Raw genomic sequence first — 21,950 nt, forward strand, 5'->3', positions numbered from 1 at the left:
AAGAAACTAATAGAATGACTTCTTGTGAATTTGAATAACTCCTTATTCAAATAATAACATGATTACAATTGTCAGTGTACAACATGCCCAATCTGATTGGGTCTAGAGCACCTACACTAACAGCCTAGTTCCCACCTAGAGCGTTTCCTGTTGAAACATAGTCCAACCCTTCAGTTGGGGTTCGTTGGTGAGTAATCCAGTCGATTATCTACCGGTGGCACCCGTAAGTGGGAGTGGGTCGTTACATAAGTCTCCATGTATTTAAGTATTTGATGATATGATGGTACAGATTCTTATGTTATAATTAAATGAATTCAGTTAAGTACCATATCAAGTTTCAATTTTAAGCTTCCGCGTTTGTGATGATTACCTGTCTTAGCTTATTGATTCTTATTTTGGTATACTGAGAAGGTAGAATGGGATTGTCGGGAAATGATTTTATTGAGTTTATGAAAAAAAAAAACAGATATTCCCAAAATTCCTAAGCTATTTAACGCTCGAAAAAAGTGGGGCGTTACACCAGCATTGATCAGTGGAGTGACCACAAGTCCTATGGTATTTGCAATACTCATCTTAATTATTTCCTATAGACCGATCTATACTTTTTGGAAGTCTGATGAGGCTCGACCCCTCTATAGCAGCTACTATGGCTGACCGTGGTTGGGTGAGTTGGGTATAGTGATTAAATTGGGGCCTAACAACATCAAATCTTCGGGCCCTCTCCCATTACCGATTAATATCTTCATTAACATCTCGCTTATTTCTTTTCACCCTTATCTTCATCTATTGTCACAGTCCTCATTACCTCCGTATGTTGTTTGTATTTATTTACCCTGACGAACTAATCTACCAAGGACTTTGGCGAGTCTATAGATAAGGATTCTTGCAAGGAGGTTAATCAGGTCCCTTAGAACATAGCGGACACTTTCATTTCATCCGATAAATCATAAACCTCAAGGGAGGCATTCCAGAACCTATCCACATACTATCGGAGAGTCTCTTTAGCTCCTTGTCGAAGGCTGAGGAGATATGTTGCTTCTTTCTTCCTTCGGCTGTTAATAATGAATGCTTTAATAAATTTTTCTTTTAGCTGCCCAAATGAAGAGATGGACACTTCTAGTAAACTATAAAACCAAACTCGAGCATATCCAACTAGTGTTAAGATGAGGGCCCAGCACATTATCTCGTCATCCCAGCTATGGAGTTTCATCAAAGATTCATAGTTTTGTACATGATCATAAGGGTCCTCCTTGCCCGAGTAAGGGGTTATTTGTGGCATCTTGATTTCCTTGGCAAGGGTTTTTCCATTACATCTGGCACAAATAGAAGTCTCGCTCGGGATTGCTCCGCTAAGATCAGTAATAACTTTTTGTTGAAGCACCTACTCAATCATTTTCTTTATATTAGCTTCCCTAAGAGCACTAAAGGTCAAAGGATTGTTATTAGCCTTACTGTTCTAATTTGTTATTGGTTTGGGAGAATTATGACCTTTCTCTATGAGAGTGTTAGCCATAGTTTTTGAGTATTTCCTACTTGCCCTTCAACAATTGACCTATCATTGATTTCCCACCCTAGGAGAAGCTTGGGTATGAGCCCCTCATGTAGTAAACCTTGGTTGATTGTTCCAATGAGGGGTGGATTGAGAATGATTCTCGGGAGTGACCTCTTAATAACAACTGTTTCTTGGTACCTCCTGACGGCCCCATTTGACGAGGTCGTTTCTGGTATAAACTTCCTTAAGATGGTTGGCATTAAGCCACAGGGAACCAAACTTTGTAACATTCTTGCCATTTCATGAAGGGCTTGCATCCCCTCGGCATGTTGCTACCGTAGGGCTTCATGCTTAACCTAGGGAACCATAGATGCGGCTTGTTCACTTGAGTCAATGTAACAAAGGAAATAGGGTCCCAGAAGGGCATGTGAGGTATTGAAGAGCGAAACTTGGAACTAAATCTCTAATGGGTGTGGATACCCTGGGAAAGCCAGTTGCTGATGAGTGAGGGAGGGATGACCCTCACTGGGGGACTGATAGGTAAGGGGTAGTTGGCTCTCACATGACGAATGATGGGTAAGGGGTGGTTGTCACTCACAGGGGACTGGTGGCGATCTTTCACACGAGAGAGGATTTCTCGTTGGGGTGAATAAGTGCCATAAGATAGGGTTTGTTGGTTGCTTTGGGTTTGTGCCATAACGAGTGAGTGTTTCTTGGCCTTTTGGTTCTTTCCCACAAACTACGCGAATTGTTGTTGTCGAACTATGATAATGAATTTATGTATGGGAGACCATCAAAGGATGTCACGAGGGTGGATTATCCGAATGACGGGTGACCATCTAGAGCGAAGGATTACTCTCCCAAGGTGGAATGATAGCAATAGATGATGTAATACCTAAAAATTTTGTAAGCTATTGTTATTAAATAAATGAAATGTCTTTCAAAAATTTAAAGATTCCAAGATGCATATGTAATTTCTAGAAAAGAAATTTGAGAAAATAATAATGGTGGCTTGAATCTCTAAGGTCACGTGTCGCAAGGGGAAGAAAGTAATGATGTAGTGACCTGTGTCAGGGCTTAAAAGATTTTAATAAATTATTTATTTTGAGACTTGGAGTTTTAGGAGCTAAAGTAATTTTATTGGGAGCTAAAGTAATTTTATCTATTTATTTATTCATTTATTTATTTTGACCAAGGAAATTATTTCATGTGAATTATGATTTAAAGGAGAGTATTATTCAAAAATTATTATGAGAGAGGCAAATCAGGAAAATAATGAGGATAGGGCGCTGATTTAAAAAGGGTAATTTGGATAAATCCAATTTGGGCTAGGTTTAAGGGGTTTAAGCTTATATATATACATGCTACAGTGCCTTAGAGAGTTGCGTCGAGTTGCATTCTGGGCAAGCTGGGAGGCAGAGAGAAGGGAGGAAAGGCATAGGCGCATAGCATTGAGGTAACTCTTGGTTTCTATTCCTTCTTTTCATTTCAGAGATCTCCAACCCATTAAGAATAAAGCATTGGTCATGCTGGTTTCATTTACATATAGGTTTGCATTATATATAACAGATGAGAGTGCAGAGACTTGGGATTTAAATTCATAGCGTTAAGGCAAGTGCTTCTTCTTGTTGATTTTTGTTGGATATTCAAGTTTCAGCCATAAGATAACCTTTCAAGCAAATTTTTAGTGATATTTTAGTTTCCTATTCGTTCATATGTATATATATATGTATACGCTCATATATAATGTATTACAGTGAGTTCCTTTTGGTGATCTATCTTTGATTTTCTAAGTTTAATTCCATTTCAATGGGAATTTGATCTTTCCATGCTCTCTTGCGGAATGGTTTAGCCTTAGGATGATTTGTTTGGGTTATATATATATATATATATATAGTTAAGTTGCAGAGAGTATATATATATATACGTATATCATGTTGCGGAGGATGGAGGGACCTTAAATTTGAATTCTTAATTCAATTTGATCCTTTCTAGTTGAGATGTATCATGTTTCCAATGATTCTTCTTTGAATCAACTAGTTTAAGAGTTGATTTCTTAATTAAATTGCATAAGCATTGCGATGGCTCTCGTAGTATCATATTATAAGCAAAAATTTTACTGTAGCGAATGCACTGTAGCGCCGAATCTGATTTTAACTAATTTATTTATTTATTTTATTTAATTATTCCTTCTTAATAAGTCTTTAAAATTTTGATTTAAAATTCTTATTAATGAAGCTTAATGAGTTTTAATGAACACTTATACCTCATAAATCATTCTTAAGCATGTTTTATACATCTAGCTTATCCTTAATGTCATAAGACTTGAGATGTATTATTTATCATTGAGTTTTAATTAAAATAAATATTATTGTATCCATTACTCCATATTAATTCTTAAGAGATTTAATATTAGTTGCCTCAACATAATTTATCAAACATTCAAAGTTTTAATGTTCTAAAATCCTTACGACTTGCAATTGGAGTTTAATAATGCTTTCCAAGTTCAATGAGTGCTAAGCTAATTGACTTGGTTGAAGAGTAGTAATTAAATTGAGTTAAGAGTTAGAGGCTCAATATTCTTATAATCATTCCAAGGTACCAAGTCTCTAATACATTGAGAATTAAGACACATGCATTGCATGAGATTATATGAGTTTATGTGCATTCATGATTGAGTGAGCATGAGATTACTTGGAGCACTTCATATTGTGTGCTAGCACATACTTGATGCATCATGCATTGATAGGCGGCCTAGTCTGCAATGGGATCCCTTGAGCTTTTTTTTGAGATTATCAACTACCGGTAGTTAGGGGCACGTACGGCCCTAGCGAGTTATTTTATTTTTGCTCCCAACTTATGGAGCAGGGGTTTCGACCCTAGTGTATTTATATGTGCTTATTGTTTATTGTTGCAGGTTCCAGCCACAGGTAGGTATGAGATTTGTTTCTCGTCCTTGTACCATTAGATGTGTTGCATTGAGCTATGTGGGCCTCAGTGCCAATATTTGCATTCCTACATGAGTTATATGTTTAATTAAACCTGCATGTCAATCAAGGAATTGAGTTTATTTCAATATGTCCCTCAATTGAGTATTTATATCATTCGGTCCACGACTAACCAACCTCTATATTGAGTGAGTTAGATATCCCTCATTTTGAGATGAGTTGGTCGAGTCAAGTTCGAGACTTTCCTTGATTCCGTATTATTGTTTCTTCATTGCTTATTACTTGCTGAGTCTTGTGACTCACCTTGTATTCCTCACCATTCCAGGTACTAGAGATAAAGCACCTAAGGTTGGTCCTAGCAGTAGCAGTGGGGGACGCTAGTTTTTTTTCTGTGTATGCGGAGCCTGCTCACACCGTGAGATTCTGGTGTTATGGTTCTTAGTTTGTAGTTGACTTTCTTTCTTTATGTTGAGGGATATGTTATTTAGTTGCCAATATTGGCCGAGATGTTATGTTGAGCTTATAGACTCAAGGAGACTTATGTTATTTCTTTATGTTATCTCTCTATTATGATAGTTTGTTTCCAATTCTTCATTTTTATTATTTCTTTTAGTTTTAATTTCATCAACGTAGCATCTTTTCCTTGGCTATAAGAGAGGGTGCTACAAATGATTAGTTAGGGTGCTAATCTCAAGATCAAGGAAGGCTTATTAGGTGATGACAAGTGGGGTAAGAATAATCTCCAAATCTAAGTAATGATTTAGGTGACACTTGACACCCTAGGATTGGAACACATGGAAGGATCATCATGAGGCTCAAATCCCAAATTAAATAGCTTAATCTTGGAGTGACAAGTGGCATATCATGATCTAGCCTAGCCCTAAAGATGACACTTGGATAAATCTCGTGGCAAGTGATAAAGGAGTAATAATGAGTAATGATTAAAGCGACACATGGCAAAGCGGGGTTGGTCGGGCACTTCTATAAATAGGCTATTGGGGAAAGGATTTGGCTATTCTAAAGGGTGAGGAAGAGGAGTATTTTGAGAGAAAAATTCTAGAGTAAAGGGTCGAAGTGCCGCCGAAAACTAAGGGAGGAAGAAGCTTAACGATTTTTTCGATCTAGCTTCGTAAAGCATGCAAAAGGCCTCCAAAACCTTGAGGTAAGTTCCAATTTTTTTTATAATCTTGTAAAGCACTGAAAAATGAAGGTATAGGAAAAAACGAGGGTCGAATCGGAGTTAAAACGGTCGAGCTATGGCCGAAACAATGAAGGAAGCAGAATCTGGCCGAAGCAAGTGGGCGGCGCGTGAGCTTCACGCGCCGGAAGGGGCTGCGCATGAAGCCCTTTCCTGGGGCACGTAAGGGTGAGTCCAGCCTCCTTTATTCTTGAAATTTTGCAGTAGTCACCCCTTATTCAATCCCTACCCTTTTATGCAAAAATATTTGGCATTTGACTTACGAAATGTCATGTTTTGGCAGCAAACAACCTTGGTTTGCGTGAAATTAGTGATTTCCAGTAAACCCGAATGTGAATAGTTTCCTAAAATGTATTTTCTACATGTTAAGCATACTTTTGAGCATGTTGGAAGTGATTGCATGTGCATATCATGTTTACTTCGTTTGGTACGCATGTTTTTTTCCGTTTGTTCATGCATCACTACGTGTGGCTTGTGACTGGTTGTGATTATCATGGGTGAAAGGAGTCTTCACTTGGCCACGTTGTTAGGCCGTGTTACATGATCAGGTTGAGCAATGGTGATTACAACACCCTAGCGTCACATCCACCTGGAGCATGCATCTTTGCATTTTTCATTTGCACATATGAAGTTAGTTTTGAACCCTCACTTAGATTAAACAATCTAATCCGGGTGTTCATACCCTTGAAATATTCAAATGTTTCAGATTTATCAGGCTTGGGCTCGAAAGGAAAAAGCTAGGAGGTTGTGTCAGTGTAGTTGTCTTGTTTTACTGTTTCCTCATGATGTTGTAGTGATGTTGCAAGAATTGTACTATAACTTTAACATTATCCTGTTGCGTGAGAAATGAACTTTATTTTTTTTACTGCCTTAATCAATTGTGTGTGCGAATGACTATTTGGTGGAAGTCCCAGCACATTTCAGGTTACGATCCTTACTGTATTTCACGAAATTTCCTTAACGCCCGTATAAATATTATATTTATCTTATACCATATGTCCTATTTTGGGGTTGGGGCATTATAGATGACCTCTCCTAACAATGGATGACTTGTATGGAAAGAAGATCGGTTAGGGGCGCGAGTGATAATTCTCGCGCAAACCCTCCGATGAGTAAGTTAGCCTCTCGAAAGTGTAGAACAGTTGTGTTGGGTTTCAAAGAACATAAAGCATAAAAAATTTAAAATTTTCTAACCAACCAAACTCTTTGGCTGATCATAAAACCTAAAAAGACTGGATCCAGTTTACAAATATATAATCTAAAGGAAATAGAATAATGAAATTATAAATACAAAGTATATATTACTTTTAGTTCATGCCTCTCCAATAAGATACCAATAATTGGATATGTCTCTCAAAAGTGAGTATTTATTTATTATAAATATAAATATAAATATATGATTAATAGATATTTTATATGATTTAATTCATTTTCTTCTATATTGAGTTAGTCTAAAGAAAAATATCTACATATTTTCATAATCTTAATAAATCTTAAGGGTATTTTGTCGTTAAGTCTACAATAATTATAATTAGACAAGTAACATTTTAAATATAACAATTGATCACATTCAAAATTTTACATGTTATGATAGGTTTTAACTTGAGCAAGCATTTGAGAATGAGCAGTGTTACATGTAATATCAAAATTAACCTAAGTTATCATTATTGTTTCAAACACTAAATAATATGAAAACCACTGAACATAGTTCTTAATTGTATAAATAGTTACAAACATTCGATAACCTACGTGGGGTTCTCTTTGTGATGAAACCAATAAGAGAGGAGAGAAGAAAGGAGACAAAAACCAATAAGAGAATGACGAGGGGCGGTCCACGGTCGCTCGAACCGCCGATGGTAGGTGATGGCAATGACAGTCAACGGCCGAAGGAAGAGAAAAAAGGAGAAATGAGAGAAGAGATGAGAGAGATGAGAGATATTGGTTCTGTGCAAGATTGATGGGGGGTAGGGATGGGGGGTTATGTGTTTTCCATGTTTTGCATATTTTTAGCATGTTTTGGCTTAAAATACTCAAAATAACAATGTTGTTGCGGGTTTTCGTTACAAAAAATTTTCTTGTTTTCAAAAATAAGTTTTTGAAAATAATAAAATAAACACATTTTTAGTATTTTGAAAAACTAAAAATTCAAAACATATTGAAAACAATAAAGAGGAACACATCCCTAGTTTTTAGAAAAAAACAACTAAGAAACCCTTGCATCATCGCCTGATAAATAAAATAGTTGACCAAACTCTGATCACACAATTATCTAAATGTGAAATACTTGAAATACACTACATTTAAATAATTGATTGGTAAACTTCAACAACATAGTTAATTTGAAGTGTGTTTAATTAACAACTTGAATGCAGATAATACCCTAGCTAGTTACAGGTAGAATTGGAATGGCTATATATTTATAGGTGGGGAAAATTACACTGCCTACCCTTAAGGTTTAGTCTAAATTAATGCAGATAATACCCTAGAGATTTTGAAAATAACATTAATCTCCCTTGACATTATAACTTTTGTCGCACAAAACCCCTTGTTATTAGTTAACCCCAGTTAATTTTTTAAATGACCAAAATACCCTTACTCTTTGTTCTCTTTACCTTTGCATGTGTGCATGTGTGTGGGGTTTGTTAAACCTCAATCGATAGCGATAGTTTGACAGTTTCTCTTTCCCCAACTTGTGATGGTGTGGGACAATGGGAACAAATTGTCTCTTGTTCCCTCAAGCGAGGACTGCAACTCTCCTTTCCTACTGGAACTTCTTCCTCGAGGTAGATGGTGATTGGCCTTGGCTTCTTCACAACCTATGATTGTAGTACAAACCTACCTTCTCTCTTAGCGTTGATAGGCTTGTATAGTGGCTTTGCATAAATCTCCACCGGTGGTCTTTTTTCTCTCATCTAGATGTTCTTTACCTTTTAGTCTTCTTCCAACAACGACAATGATAACTTATGATAACTCAATTTTCTTCTTTCTTGGAGGCTAAGACTTCTAATTTTCGACAAGAGAAAGTTTCTACTTCTCTTATCTATCTTTTTTATATCTCTATATTTTTATTTCTCATTTCTCTTAACTTCTTACTCTATATATTTATCAATTAAGGTAAATCTTGCTAACCAAAAATATTTATCGTAATTAATTTGTTAGGAAATCATCCCAGCAAATTGTTAGGTATTGTTGCCTTATCAATATGTTGGGCTTGATCAAACCCTATAGCTTGTTGGGGTTTAGAGGCTCCTATAAAGGCGACTATCACCAAAGCTTTTTTTTTAATTTTTAATAAATATAATATATGTATATATATACAATTAATATTTTCATAGAAAATATAAAGATTATAATGATATTTTTAAAATTAAAATATATTTGCAATAATTATTCGATGTTATATATATATTTATTTAATTTACACAGAGAAAGAGGCATCTAGTGATAAAATTTTCAATTTATCTTAATTTTTATTAACTTAGTAGTCTCTTATTTTCAAAATGTGACGAATCCTTTTTACTATTCAACTAAACCTTAGAGGTGGCCAGTGCAATTTTCCTTCATAGAGGAATAGTCCTAATTCGATTAAATTTACATACCTTTCTTTATTTTCTATTTATAATCAAATTGAGTTTTACCTAAAAATTTCTTTCTTTATTAAAATAATACTTGAGAAGTTAGAAATTATTCTATTATTAACAATTGGAGTTAATTGACCATACATTCTTTGAATTTTGGTTGTTTAGCTCAGACACCTCTTAAAATTTAAAATTAATTCAATTAGTTTGTAAACATTCTAAAAATTAGCTACCCCACCTTCTAAATTGCTAATGATGTTAAGTAAATTGATCATGCACTTCTTCTACTTTAAGTCTTTAGCCTAAACATCCCTTGAAACTTTTATTTTTCACCAAACCAGTTTCTAAGGTTGCGTTTTATTTATTGTTTTTAAATCATTTTTAGTTTTTAATTTTCTAAAATAATGAAAACGCATTCTCTTTGTTGTTTTTAAAAATACATTTTTGAAAACAAAAAAAAAATTGTGAAGAAAACTCAAAACAACAAAAAGTTGTTTTGAGTGTTTTCATCCAAAATAAACTAAAAACTCAAAACATATTTATTTATTTATTTATTCATATTTTATTATTATAATAGAAAAAAATATTATAAAATTTATTAACTTTAAAATATATATATTTTTTAATAATATATTAACATTAAATATTTATAATTTACTTAATAATCAAATTTATTGAATAAAATATCACTAAAAAAATATTTTCAAAATTTCAAAGAGAACGCATTTTCTAATTTTCTGTTTTGAAAAATAATTTTTCAAAATGATAAAGAGAACGCGTTTTCAATTTTCTAAAAACAGACTATCAAAACAGAAAACTAAAAATGAATTCAAAACTCAAAAGTGAAAATTGAAAAGTAAAGAGAACGCACCTTAAATTTTCTCAAAAATGTTAAGATTTATTTAGTGACAAACAAAAGTTTAAGGGCTATCTAGGCTAAAGACTAAAGGTTTAGGGGGAATATGAGCCAAAGAACTAAACTTTCAAAGGTGTATAGTCAATTTACTTAACATTGTTGGTAAGGAAATGGGTACTTTATAGTAAATTTTAAAAATCTTGGGGATTAATTGGATTAATTTTAAAGTTTAGATAGTGTTTGAGTCAAATAATCAAAGTTTAAGGAATGTATAATCAATTTACCTTAATAATTATAATTGTATGAATATGACGAAAGGAAAAACATATTGTTAACTTCAAGGAGACAATCACCTATTTTTTATGGTAATAAAATCAATTTCTAATAAAGACGTCCAATTTCAAGCCTTAACGTGCATTTTAATTAACATCCAAATTTTTTTTTTTATAATTCTTTGATGTTTCTAAAACAAATCTTATAAACTCATCAAGTTTGGTCAGCCAAAATCTTAGTCTAGTTAATAAAAAATCTCCAGTCAACTATAGTGACAGTCTGCTCGACCAAAATTCACAAAATGAAAGATTGTCCTTCAATCCTGTTTAGTCAATCAAAGCCTTAGAGAGAGTTGACCAAAGATGGATATTGTGTTATGTATTTCCTAATTCATTAGTTTAGTGGAGCAAGGGCCATAGATTAGTTGATCGAGGTTAGACAGTGAGTTTTTTCTAAGTATTGAAGTTTCAGTATAATTAACCAAAGATAATGTGTGGCCGATTAAAGTTTTTCAATATATTTAAGGACAAGTGTGTAGAACAAGTCTAGTCTACTAAAGTTTTCAGAATTAAATTCGATCATTTTGAGACCCCACTTTAGTCAACCAAACTTTCGTTTTGCCAAACCAAATAAAAAATAAAATGTTCAAATTCAATTCTAGGGTCTCAAAAAACTTTATGTTGTGTGGTTGTGCTTGATTTATTCTTTACTTGCTTAATCATTTCATCAACAAATGACACTTAAAATCAAACTCATTAAAACTAAAAACTTTTGGAAAAAATCTTTGAACTTTTGTAAAATCCAATTTACCCAATTTCTTGCGTTATTTTTCTTGGCAACATAGATAATAACGAGGATTATTATTATTTCAAATAAATATTATAATTAGGGGTTTGTAATCCATTATAACCAAACCAAACCAACCTAAAATCACTAACTAAATCCAAACATATAACCGAACCAAACCGATCAAGTTATCTAAACTAACCGAAATAACAAAAACTGAACTAGCCAAATTTTGAGTCATAACCGAACTGAAAACTGAACAGAATTTCTTATCAAAAAAATCGAACTAAACATAATAAAAGAGGGTTAGGTTGTCAATTCAGTTCAGTTTTTTAATTAATAATATAAAAAAAATCGAATCGAATAACCAAAATTCTTGAAAAAAATAATCGAACCAAACTACTACAAGTGATGAACTAACAAGTTCAATATGTTTGATTCAGTTAGTTTGGTTTACCCGAACTCTTACTCACCCCTAATTGTAATGAAGAGTTTAGCAAATAAAATAGAAAAAATTACAAGTGATGCCCTTTATGTTTAAGGTACTTGGAAGAACTACCTTTGATTTTTTTTAGAAAATACAATGAGTAATCTTGAGATTTAAGGTTGTGTTATAATTTTTCCTTTTCATTAGTTGACCCTAATTAAATATTCATAAATGATCAAAATGGTCTCATATTTAAAAAACTTTTCTCTTCCTCTAAAAACTTAATTGTTACCACCATGCACCACCATCAATTATAGTTACTTCCATTTTCTTTTTCTTCTTTTTCTTTTCTTCTTTCATTCTCTTACGACCCAACCGCATTTGCTTTTATCTTCGCTTATGCAATTGTAGTCGTTGACTACCTTGCTCTCATCTAGCATAAGACAACTCTTTTTTTTTTTTTTTTTTCTTATTCTTCTCTCATTCTCTCTCTCTTCTCAATGATTGAGCCTTGTTAGGGTTTGATTGAACCCTCTACATCTGGGTTTGAATAGTTATCTAAGTTCAATTTGAAACCAAATCAGTTCATTTGGGTTTGATTGATAACCCAGATGAATATAATGGTTATTACTTGTAACATCCCGAAATTTGGGATAAATAATAATTATTAATTTTGGTATTTGAAGTCATTATGGAATATTTGAGGAATTAAGAGGAAATGTTTATTTATGTTATTTTAAGGAAACGAGTAATTAAGGTAATTAATTATTTTATTTGGGAGTATTTATGGAAATAGTAAAATAAATTAATTTGGTGGATTTCTGGAAATTATAGGATGAAAGTGTAATAAAAGGAAAGGAAGTTCGAGTGTGTGTATAATTAATGAAAGTTGTGGGTGCTGAAACGTGATTTGCGGAAGTGGCCGCAAATCACTTTAAATTTAATTGAAGGCCTATATATGTTGAAGGTGAGCATGGGTGCGGGCGGTCTCGCGTGAGGGCGACCAAGCGAGGGACGCGGGATCAAACCCGCGGGCGTGCGTGCAAGGCTGGGAGAGATTTGCTGATTTTTTAGCAAATTCCTTCCCGAAATGACGTCGTTTCAGGGAAGAGATGGTGTTTCCAATAGCTGCCCAAGCAGCCACCACGTGGCTCTCCCCCAGCCACTCATTTTGCACCCGTTTTAAAACCCATTTTGGGCATTTTCGAAGCAATAAAAGCGAAAGAAAAAATTGGGAGAAGATGGGAGCTCGACCAATAGTGCGCGAGGGAGGAAATTGAAGAAAAAGTGAGGGAAAATCTTATTTAATTTGCGTTTTAAGCATTCAGGTAAGTTAAATAAATTATTAGAATATTATACACAGAGATATTAATTTTATTGGTCAAAATTAATTAATTGGGGCCGAGAACTCATTATCTACTTTAATTGTATTACTTCACAGTGGAAGTGCGTAAAGGTCAAGAATCAACTATTTTTAGGCAACCTCCTAACCCTCTCCTCGCGTTATTTATTTCCTGTGAAAGTCTCTGTAGTTTCTCGTATCTTATTCCCTCCCTCACTATGACTCGGTCTCATGCATTAATAACAATAATCCGCGTGGCAATCATTTCGTAACTTGTTTGTTAATAATGAGTCTATTGGTGGTTAAATAGGTTAAGTAAATGATGTTTTGGTGTCATTCATTCTATCCATCACAGAGCTTCGTATCGCTCCGCTTTCCTTGGGAATGATGCCAAACCCGTTGGGGCTAGGTTCTTAGAAAATGGATGTGGTCAAGATTATAGGGTTATATTAATAATTTAATATGAATGTGGAGATGGTTTCCTGGGTATGAGAAGAGATGAGAATGTGAATGACATAATGGTGTCTATGTTGTCATGAATAAAGTGTGCAAAATGATAAGTATAAAGTATAAAAGTTTAGTGTTGCCTATATGGGTGTCTAAGGGTATGGGGTACAAAGCCACTGACTGTCGATCTTGGGTCGTGGCAATTGATGGCTGGATATATGGGCGTCAATCATCAGCTGTTACGATAAGCGCTAGACGGGTCAGAAGAGCTAGTACTATCAGATTCCTGCCTTGATTGTGTGCATATCATGATGTGTGTGTTGCATAGGGGCTGGGTTGCATTCACTGGTGGGACATGCTTTGTGTGTGATGGGATGTGTGAACATTTGCATAACTCGGTTGGTCTAAGAGCCAACTTGGGTACTCTAAGTGAGCCGGTGCATTTAGAGCATATCGCATGTTTGAATTCTTATGTGAGCGTAGCATGGCCTGATGCTTGGTTTATGGGGGCCTTGTCATCATGTTTATGCTGCAGAAACCATTGCATTTCTTATGTGTTGCACTATATAGTGAGAATGTACGATTTTAAGTGATGAGTATGGGTGGTGGGCGTAGCCCACGGTAAAACCTTGGGAGTGAGACCCACGGCAGCGTGGCCCATGGTAAGACCTTGGGAATAAGATCCACAGCGGCGTGGCCCACGGTAAGACCTTGGGGGTGAGACCCAAGCGGTGTGGCCCACGGAAAGACCTTGGGAATGAGACCCATGGCGACAGAAAAACCTTGGGAGTGAGACCCACAGCAACAGTAAGACCCTGGGGTGAGACCCACGACAACAGATTGTGTTGAAAATGATAGGAAGCGACATGTTAAGGAAATGATATTTGGACTTGGGCGCTAATGTGTGTTTAATGTGGGCCCCAAGGACCATTTATGTGAAGTTCATTATATGCTTATGCATTTAGAAATAAGGCAGGTATTGGGCATGGTATGACATGATGTTACATGGGCATGAATTGCATGGGGTGTTATGGGAAGAGTCTCATCTGTACCCTCCAGCCTTTCTTTCATTAGCTTGCTGAGTCTCGCGACTCATGTTTGTTTTTCATCATTCCAAGTAAGAGTATCCGAAGATCGTAGGTGCGTATGGCAGAGTTGGGTCCAGATCGTCGAGTCAGGATAGTAAGTGCAGAGTCCTCCCGAGACTAGGTCCTGGGTGTCGTTGTGCTTATGTTAAAGTAATGTTTTATATTTTTGGGGCGAGTGTACTCTATGAAAGCCTGGTGGGCTCAAGTTGTGAATGATTATGTAAAGACGGTTATGCAATGTCATGTGATGTAAAAAAAAAAGAAATATGGTTTCTAAAAGAGTTGTGTGGGGGATTTCATTTATGTTATTGTTTGATAACATTTAAATAATGACCCTCTCATGGATCCTCTTTGTGCACGGGGAGGCTCCAAGAGACGGGCCGTTACAGTTTGGTATCAGAGCAAGTTTAAGTGATGAGGTGGCTCTACACACATAGGACTGTCGAGTAGAGTTAGGAGCATGACCTCAGTCGAGTGGCTAGGATCCTATCCTTATGTGCAAGTTGGGAAATAATAAGGTTCTGTACGCATAGGTGTTGGGTAACAATTAAGGGATGTCTAGCTATTAAGCGCTGGTCTTGGCTAAGAAGTATAAGAACCCTCAGGTTTGGAAGAATGGATCCTTTCTCTAATGATTTGTTAAATGACTTGGTGTGCAGATTTGAGACTAATATGGAACCTGGTGAGCCGAGCCGTAGAGTGCCGGACGTTGGCTTGGGAGCTCTGAATTTGTTGTGGCATTGCTGGGAGCATGAATTACTCACTCGCATGGGGGTTGCCCAGCACCAAGATGAAATGGTTATCAGTTACCTGTGCCGGGTTAACCAAGTATTCAGATCTACTGTGTATGAGTAGTTCTGGGGTCTCTCTCAGAAACAGGTTCTGTTTACCAAGAAATTTATGAACAACTTTTGGAAGCATGTAGCAGAAATGCTCTTGGAAGATGTAAATCTTTTGTTCCAGTATGGCAAGTTCATTCGGGCTTTGGAGCGGTAGACAAAGTTTTGGGAGCCTAGCTGGAGGTTCCAGAAAGACCCGACCGGAATCGGGAGGTTCCCTGAGAACCTACCATCTGTGTTAGCAGCATGGGAGTTTGAGGATCGGGGCGTGGAATCAGCCCGCTCCAGTGTAGGGGACAACGAAGACCTCGTTGACCTTGAGAATGAAGCAACGTCCCGAGCCAAAGGTGACAAGCGGAGCACAGCATAGGAAGGCGGTGCCTTAGATAGTAGGGAAATATTATAAAATAAGGGGCTAAGTAAAGGAAAGTATGTGTAATATATGTGGTTAGTAAATGGTAAACGTATGTAAATTATGTATGAGGAATAAAATGTGAGTTTGTGTATGGATGATGAATGTTGCTAAGTCAGCTTCCAAATGATATGTGATGGAATATGAGGGCAGCGTTATCTCAATGAATGGGGATTTAAGAAAGCCCCAAACTATTCGTCAATGATTCTAGAACGGAATTAGGGGTAGAAGGGAAAGCAGGGGTAAGAAAGCGCAGTGGTTTGTCGAGTGACGGTAAGGAACAGTCTGCCAGTCGCGAACGGTCGCCCGTATCCTTTAGTCTATCGCAATCCTAACTGAGCCTGATTTTCTAAAGTAAGTGATGGGAATTTATGTGACGTTTGAGGGTTGTTGTAATGAAGTTAAGTAGCTATAAGAGGCAGATACCCCCGGTGTTTGAGTACCTTGAACACCAATTTCGGGGATGAAATTCTATTAAGGAGGGGAGAATTGTAACATCCCAAAATTTAGGATAAATAATAATTATTAATTTTGGTATTTGAAGTCATTATGAAATATTTGAGGAATTAAGAGGAAATGTTTATTTATGTTATTTTAAGAAAATGAGTAATTAAGGTAATTAATTATTTTATTTGGGAGTATTTATGGAAATAGTAAAATAAATTAATCTGATGGATTTCTGAAAATTATAGAGTGAAAGTATAATAAAGGGAAAAGGAAGTTCGGGTGTGTGTGTAATTAATGAAAGTTGTGGGTGCTGAAACGTGATTTGAGGAAGTGGCCTCAAATCACTTTAAATTTAATTGAAGGCCCATATATGTTGAAGGTGAGCGTGGGCGTGGGCAGTCGCACGCAAGAGCGACCAGGCGGGGGACACAGGATCAAACCTGCGGGCGTGCATGCGAGGCTGGGAGAGATTTGCTGATTTTTCAGCAAATTCCTCCCCAAAACGACGTCATTTCGCGGAGGCGGTGGTGCTTCTAGCGGCCGCCACGTGGCTCTCCCCCAGCCATTCGTTTTGCACCCGTTTTAAAGCCCATTTCGGGCATTTTCAAAGCAGTAAAAGCAGAAGAAAAATTTGGGCGAATAGGGGAGCTTGGCCAACAGCGCGTGGGGGAAGAAAATTGAAGAAATAGTGAGGAAAAATCTTGTTTAATTCGCGTTTTAAGTGTTTAGGTAAGTTAAATAAATTATTAGAATATTATACACAGAGATATTAATTTTATACGGTCGAAATTAATTAATTGGGGCCGAGAACTCATTATCTACTTTAATTGTATTACTTCACAATGGAAGTGCGTAAAGGTCAAGAATCAACTGTTTTCAGGCAAGCTCCTAACCCTTTCCTTGCATTATTTTTTTCTCGTGAAAGTCTCTGTAGTTTCTCGTATTTTATTCCCCCCCTCACCATGACTCGGTCCCACGCATTAATAACGATAATCCGCGTGGCAATCATTTCGTAACTTGTTTGTTAATAATGAGTCTATTGGTGGTTAAATAGGTTAAGTAAATGATGTTTTGGTGTTGTTCATTCTATCCATCACGGAGCTTTGTATCGCTCCGCTTTCCTTGAGAATGATGCCAAACTTGTTGGGGCTAGGTTCTTAGAAAATGGATGTGGTCAAGATTATGGGGTTATGTTAATAATTTAATATGAATGTGGAGATGGTTTCCTGGGTATGAGAAGAGATGAGAATGTGAATGACATAATGGTGTCTATGTTGTCATGAATAAAGTGTGCGAAATGATAAGTACAAAGTATAAAAGTTCGTGTTACCTATATGGGTGTCTAAGGGTATGGGGAACAAAGCCACTGACTGTCGATCGTGGGTTGTGGCAATTGATGGCTGGATGTATGGGCGCCAGTCATCGGCTATTACGATAAGCGCTAGACGGGCCAAAAGAGCTAGTACTACCAGATTCCCGCCTTAATTGTGTGCATATCATGATGTTTGCATAAGGGCTGGGTTGCATTCACCGGTGGGACATGCTCTGTGTGCGATGGCATGTGTGAACATTTGCATGACCCGGTTGGTCTAAGAGCTAACTTGGGTACTTTAAGTGAGCCAGTGCATTTAGAGAATATCGCATGTGTGAATTCTTATGTGGGTGTAACATGGCCTGATGCTTAGTTTATGGGGGCCTTGTCATCATGTTTATGCTGCAAAAGCCATTGCATTTCTTATGTATTGCACTGCATGGTGAGAATGTGCACTTTTAAGTGACGAGTATGGGTGGTGGGCGTGACCCACGGTAAGACTTTGGGAGTGAGACCCACGGCAGCGTGGCCCATGGTAAGACCTTAGGAGTGAGACCCATGGCGGCGTGGCCAACGGTAAGACCTCGGGGGTGAGACCCATGGCAGCGTGGCCCATGGAAAGACCTTGGGACTGAGACCCATGGCAGTAGAAAGACCTTGGGAGTGAAACCCATAGCAACAGTAAGACCCTGGGGTGAGACTCACGACAACAGATTATATTGAAAATGACAAGAAGCGACATGTAAAGGAAATGATATTTGGACTTGGGCGCCACTGTATGTTTGATGTGGGCCCCAAGGACCATTTATGTGAAGTTCATTATATGCTTATGCATTTAGAAATAAGGCAGGTATTGGGCATGGCATGACATGACGTTACATGGGCATGAATTGCATGGGGTGTTATAGGAAGAGTCTTGTCTGTACCCTCCAGCCTTTCTTTCATGAGCTTGCTGAGTCTCGCGACTCATGTTTGTTTACATCATTCCAAGTAAAAGTATCCTGAGATCGCAAGTGCCTACAGTAGAGTTGGGTCCAGATCGTCGAGTCAGGATAGTAAGTGCAGAGTCCTCCCGAGACTAGGTCCTGGGTGCCGTTGTGCTTGTGTTAGAGTAATGTTTTATATTTTTGGGGCTAGTGTACTCTATGAAAGCCAGGTGGACTCAAGTTGTGAATGATTATGTAAAGACGATTATGCAATGTCATGTGATCTAAAAAAAATTAAATATGGTTTCTAAAAGAGTTGTGTAGGGGGTTTCATTTATGTTATTGTTCAATATCATTTAAATAATTACCCTCTCACGGATTCTCTTTGTGCACGAGGAGGCTCCGGGAGGCGGTCCGTTACATTACTAGTTGTTTATTTATTATTATTTTTATTTTTACTAAAATGAAAGAAGAGTGAAAAGGGGGAGAAAGATGAGAGAATATGTAATGCCTCACTTTTCTTTTTCCAAGGGACACATACAAAGATGCATGGTGACGCTAGCAACCACATGGTAATCAAAGGGCGTTTATGGAAGCCTTTGCCAACGGAAGCAAAGGATCGAACCTGAAAGCTTTATAAAACCATAAGCTAGATATTTAAGGCTTCCACTATATGCTTTTAACACAAAACCACCTGAAGCTAGCTATCAAAGAACCACTTCCTTTCCTTTCCTTTGACTTGATTCTGGGGCACCTGTCACGACTAACCCACCTGGAACGTTGAATGTTCTAGGGATATGAGACACCCAAGTTAGATAGTTATATCTAAGTGAGTGCAACAAGAAGAGATAGCATCCATGTAATGAGATATGCAAAATGATATGAAACTGCCTGTGTGGTAGTGAGGCCGAGGTATTGCAATCACCCCCGCTGATCAATCATGTTCTCACATCTCCATGACTTTTCACCAGTCTAACATGAGATCCTAACTTCAGCTAGCCACACACACCAAGTGATGCATGACAAAGAAAGAGAAAATGCTTGGTTTAAAGGAAAGTCATGCTTATGCAAGTAATCACCCTTACCCGTGTGAAGACAAAATATTCGGTATGTAATATAAGGATGCAAGAAGCACTCACCTTGCTGGTTCAGAAGCTCTAAGGTACTGTTCACAGGGTTCTGGAAAGCTTTTCTACAAAAATAACATAACTTCGAAACTCAAACCTAAAATATTTTTATATGGGATCCTAGGGAAAAATTTAAGGACCAAGTATACAAAATTTGGGGCCAAGGGGGAACCTCACGCGCCCTCACGCCCTAGGGGAAGGAGCCCCACACGCTCTACTCGCGGCAGTCAGGTGGCGCATGAGCTGCACGCGCCGCCCCTCCAGCTTTGACATCTTAAGGTTTTTCGGCCCGTTCTCCCTCATCCGAACTCCGATTTGACTTCCGTTTGAACCCACGCGACCCTTATTCAATTATCTATCGAACTAAAGAAATAAATTAGAATTAACTTGCTATCTTGATGCTGTTTAACTCCTTTTACGGTGGTGGTCTAACTTTTCCGACAAAGTGTTTTACCACTCTATTTTCGGGCAAAGTTTCTCCTCTCAACTCACCTCCTATTTTCCTCTTGATTAATGGTGAGAATTTCCCTTCCAAGGCCTTGGTATTTATAGGAATTTATGGCCAATCCAATAAGGATGTAATCATTGCTTTTCGTAGATTGCGCCACATGTGCCTTGAGATTTGAGTCACTTCTCCCCCTTGCGACATGTGTCCTTTGAAACATGTGCCACCACATGTTAATTAGTTTTTTCAATATTCCTCATGATTATGTATCCTAAGTAAGTTAGCTTATTTGGTTCCTTTAACTAACTAGTCACAAGATATTTTTAACTTCTTACAAATACCTCTTTAGCCCAAAAACTTCTTTGTACTTATATCCCTTGGGCCCTAGAACTCCTTAAACTTCTCCAAAATACCTTAGATGATGCCCCCTTGCGATAGTTTCCATGATTTTTTGGAAAACCCTTCATTCGTTCCTCAGCGATTACCTCGGAACTTCACATGTATCCTTCGATTTCCAAGGGAATGTTTTATTTCTTGAACAACAATGCCTAGGAAAACTTTCGGGTATTACAGAATATAAAGGCTAAAATGGTTGTTTTGTCTATTTATTTAATGGTAGAGGAGATTATTGATATCGTCATGTTATGGGTATTTTCCGGACCACTTCTTATGGGCTAGACTCAACCCAATAGGCCCAAGGTCGAGATCGTCAGAACAAGGTCACACGTCGCTAAGACCCGAGCTTAGACCGTAGAATCGAGCGAGCTCCTAGCGATACTCCCAACTCGTTGGCCTAACCAAGTGAGCTCCCAACGACACTTTCAACTCGCTATTCTAACTGTTCAGCTAGCATAAAAACAAGACCGCGGAATAATCGGAGGCAGAGGTCCACCTACTTTATCTGAGGCAAACGAGATCCCTGGTAATACGAAACCCACTCCTGGTTTTTGTTGAGTTCTAACTTAGTCAAGAGGGGGGGTGAATTGACACCTTTTAAAAACTTTAATGCAAAACTTATGCACGTATATATATGAGAAAACAAATTTAATATAAACCAAAATTGTAGTTGAGAGTACGGGAGCACTTAAATACTAGATGGATAATATGATATCCGCCAGCTGTGCTAGTATGTGCTTAGATCCAATATACTCTTCAAATTACAACTTGGTGAAAAACATGTGATTTGAATGCACACAATAACAAGACTTTAAATAAACCAAATGGAATATTAAATGAGTACAAAGAATGATCAATTAAAGCAAATCAAAATATAATAGCCAACAAGAATGTAGGCCTTAGGATTTGGCCACACAAAAACAAAAACAAATAAGTATAATCAAGCAAGAATAAGTAAAGAGTGAAGAGAAGAAGGACACAGCGATTTATAGTGGTTCGGCCCTTATGGCTTACATCCACTACCTAAGGATTCCCTTCCTTAGGATTTTCAATCAAATCCACTATATGAAACTTTTCTTACAACCACCAAAGCCTTCACTTGGCTTCACCACCACCAAACTATTTCTGGAGTCTCACACTCACTAGTTTGGATTTTGTACGCTCTTTACAAGATAGTAGAGATTGAAAAATAGGGTTCTCTCAAAAATAATACAATGAAGTGTAGAGAACTCTCTCAGTTTTCTCTCAAGAAGATAGAGGAAAAGAAAGACTTGGAGAGAATGAAAATCTTGGCCAAATGATGTAGAGAATAATAGGGCTTCCAAAAGTTATTCCAAAGCCTTCAAGAGACCCTTTTATATAGTGCTAGAGAAGGCTTTCCTTGATCAATCTCAGCCCTCCATGTGTCAAGTCTTCAAGCCAATCTCAGCCCTTCATTTGAATTCTTGATTTTCCTTCTATAATCAGCTAACTTGATTGATCATCAAGATCTTTGACTTTTGTTGATCTCCAATCAGCCTTGAATGAGCAAATCAATTCCAATAATGCATGGTTGACTTTAAGGATTAAAATATCAACAAAATCCTTCATAATTCTTGCAAAATCGACCAT

The sequence above is a fragment of the Diospyros lotus genome, chromosome 3 (genome assembly GCF_014633365.1).
Source record: "Diospyros lotus cultivar Yz01 chromosome 3, ASM1463336v1, whole genome shotgun sequence".
Lineage (NCBI taxonomy): Eukaryota > Viridiplantae > Streptophyta > Magnoliopsida > Ericales > Ebenaceae > Diospyros > Diospyros lotus.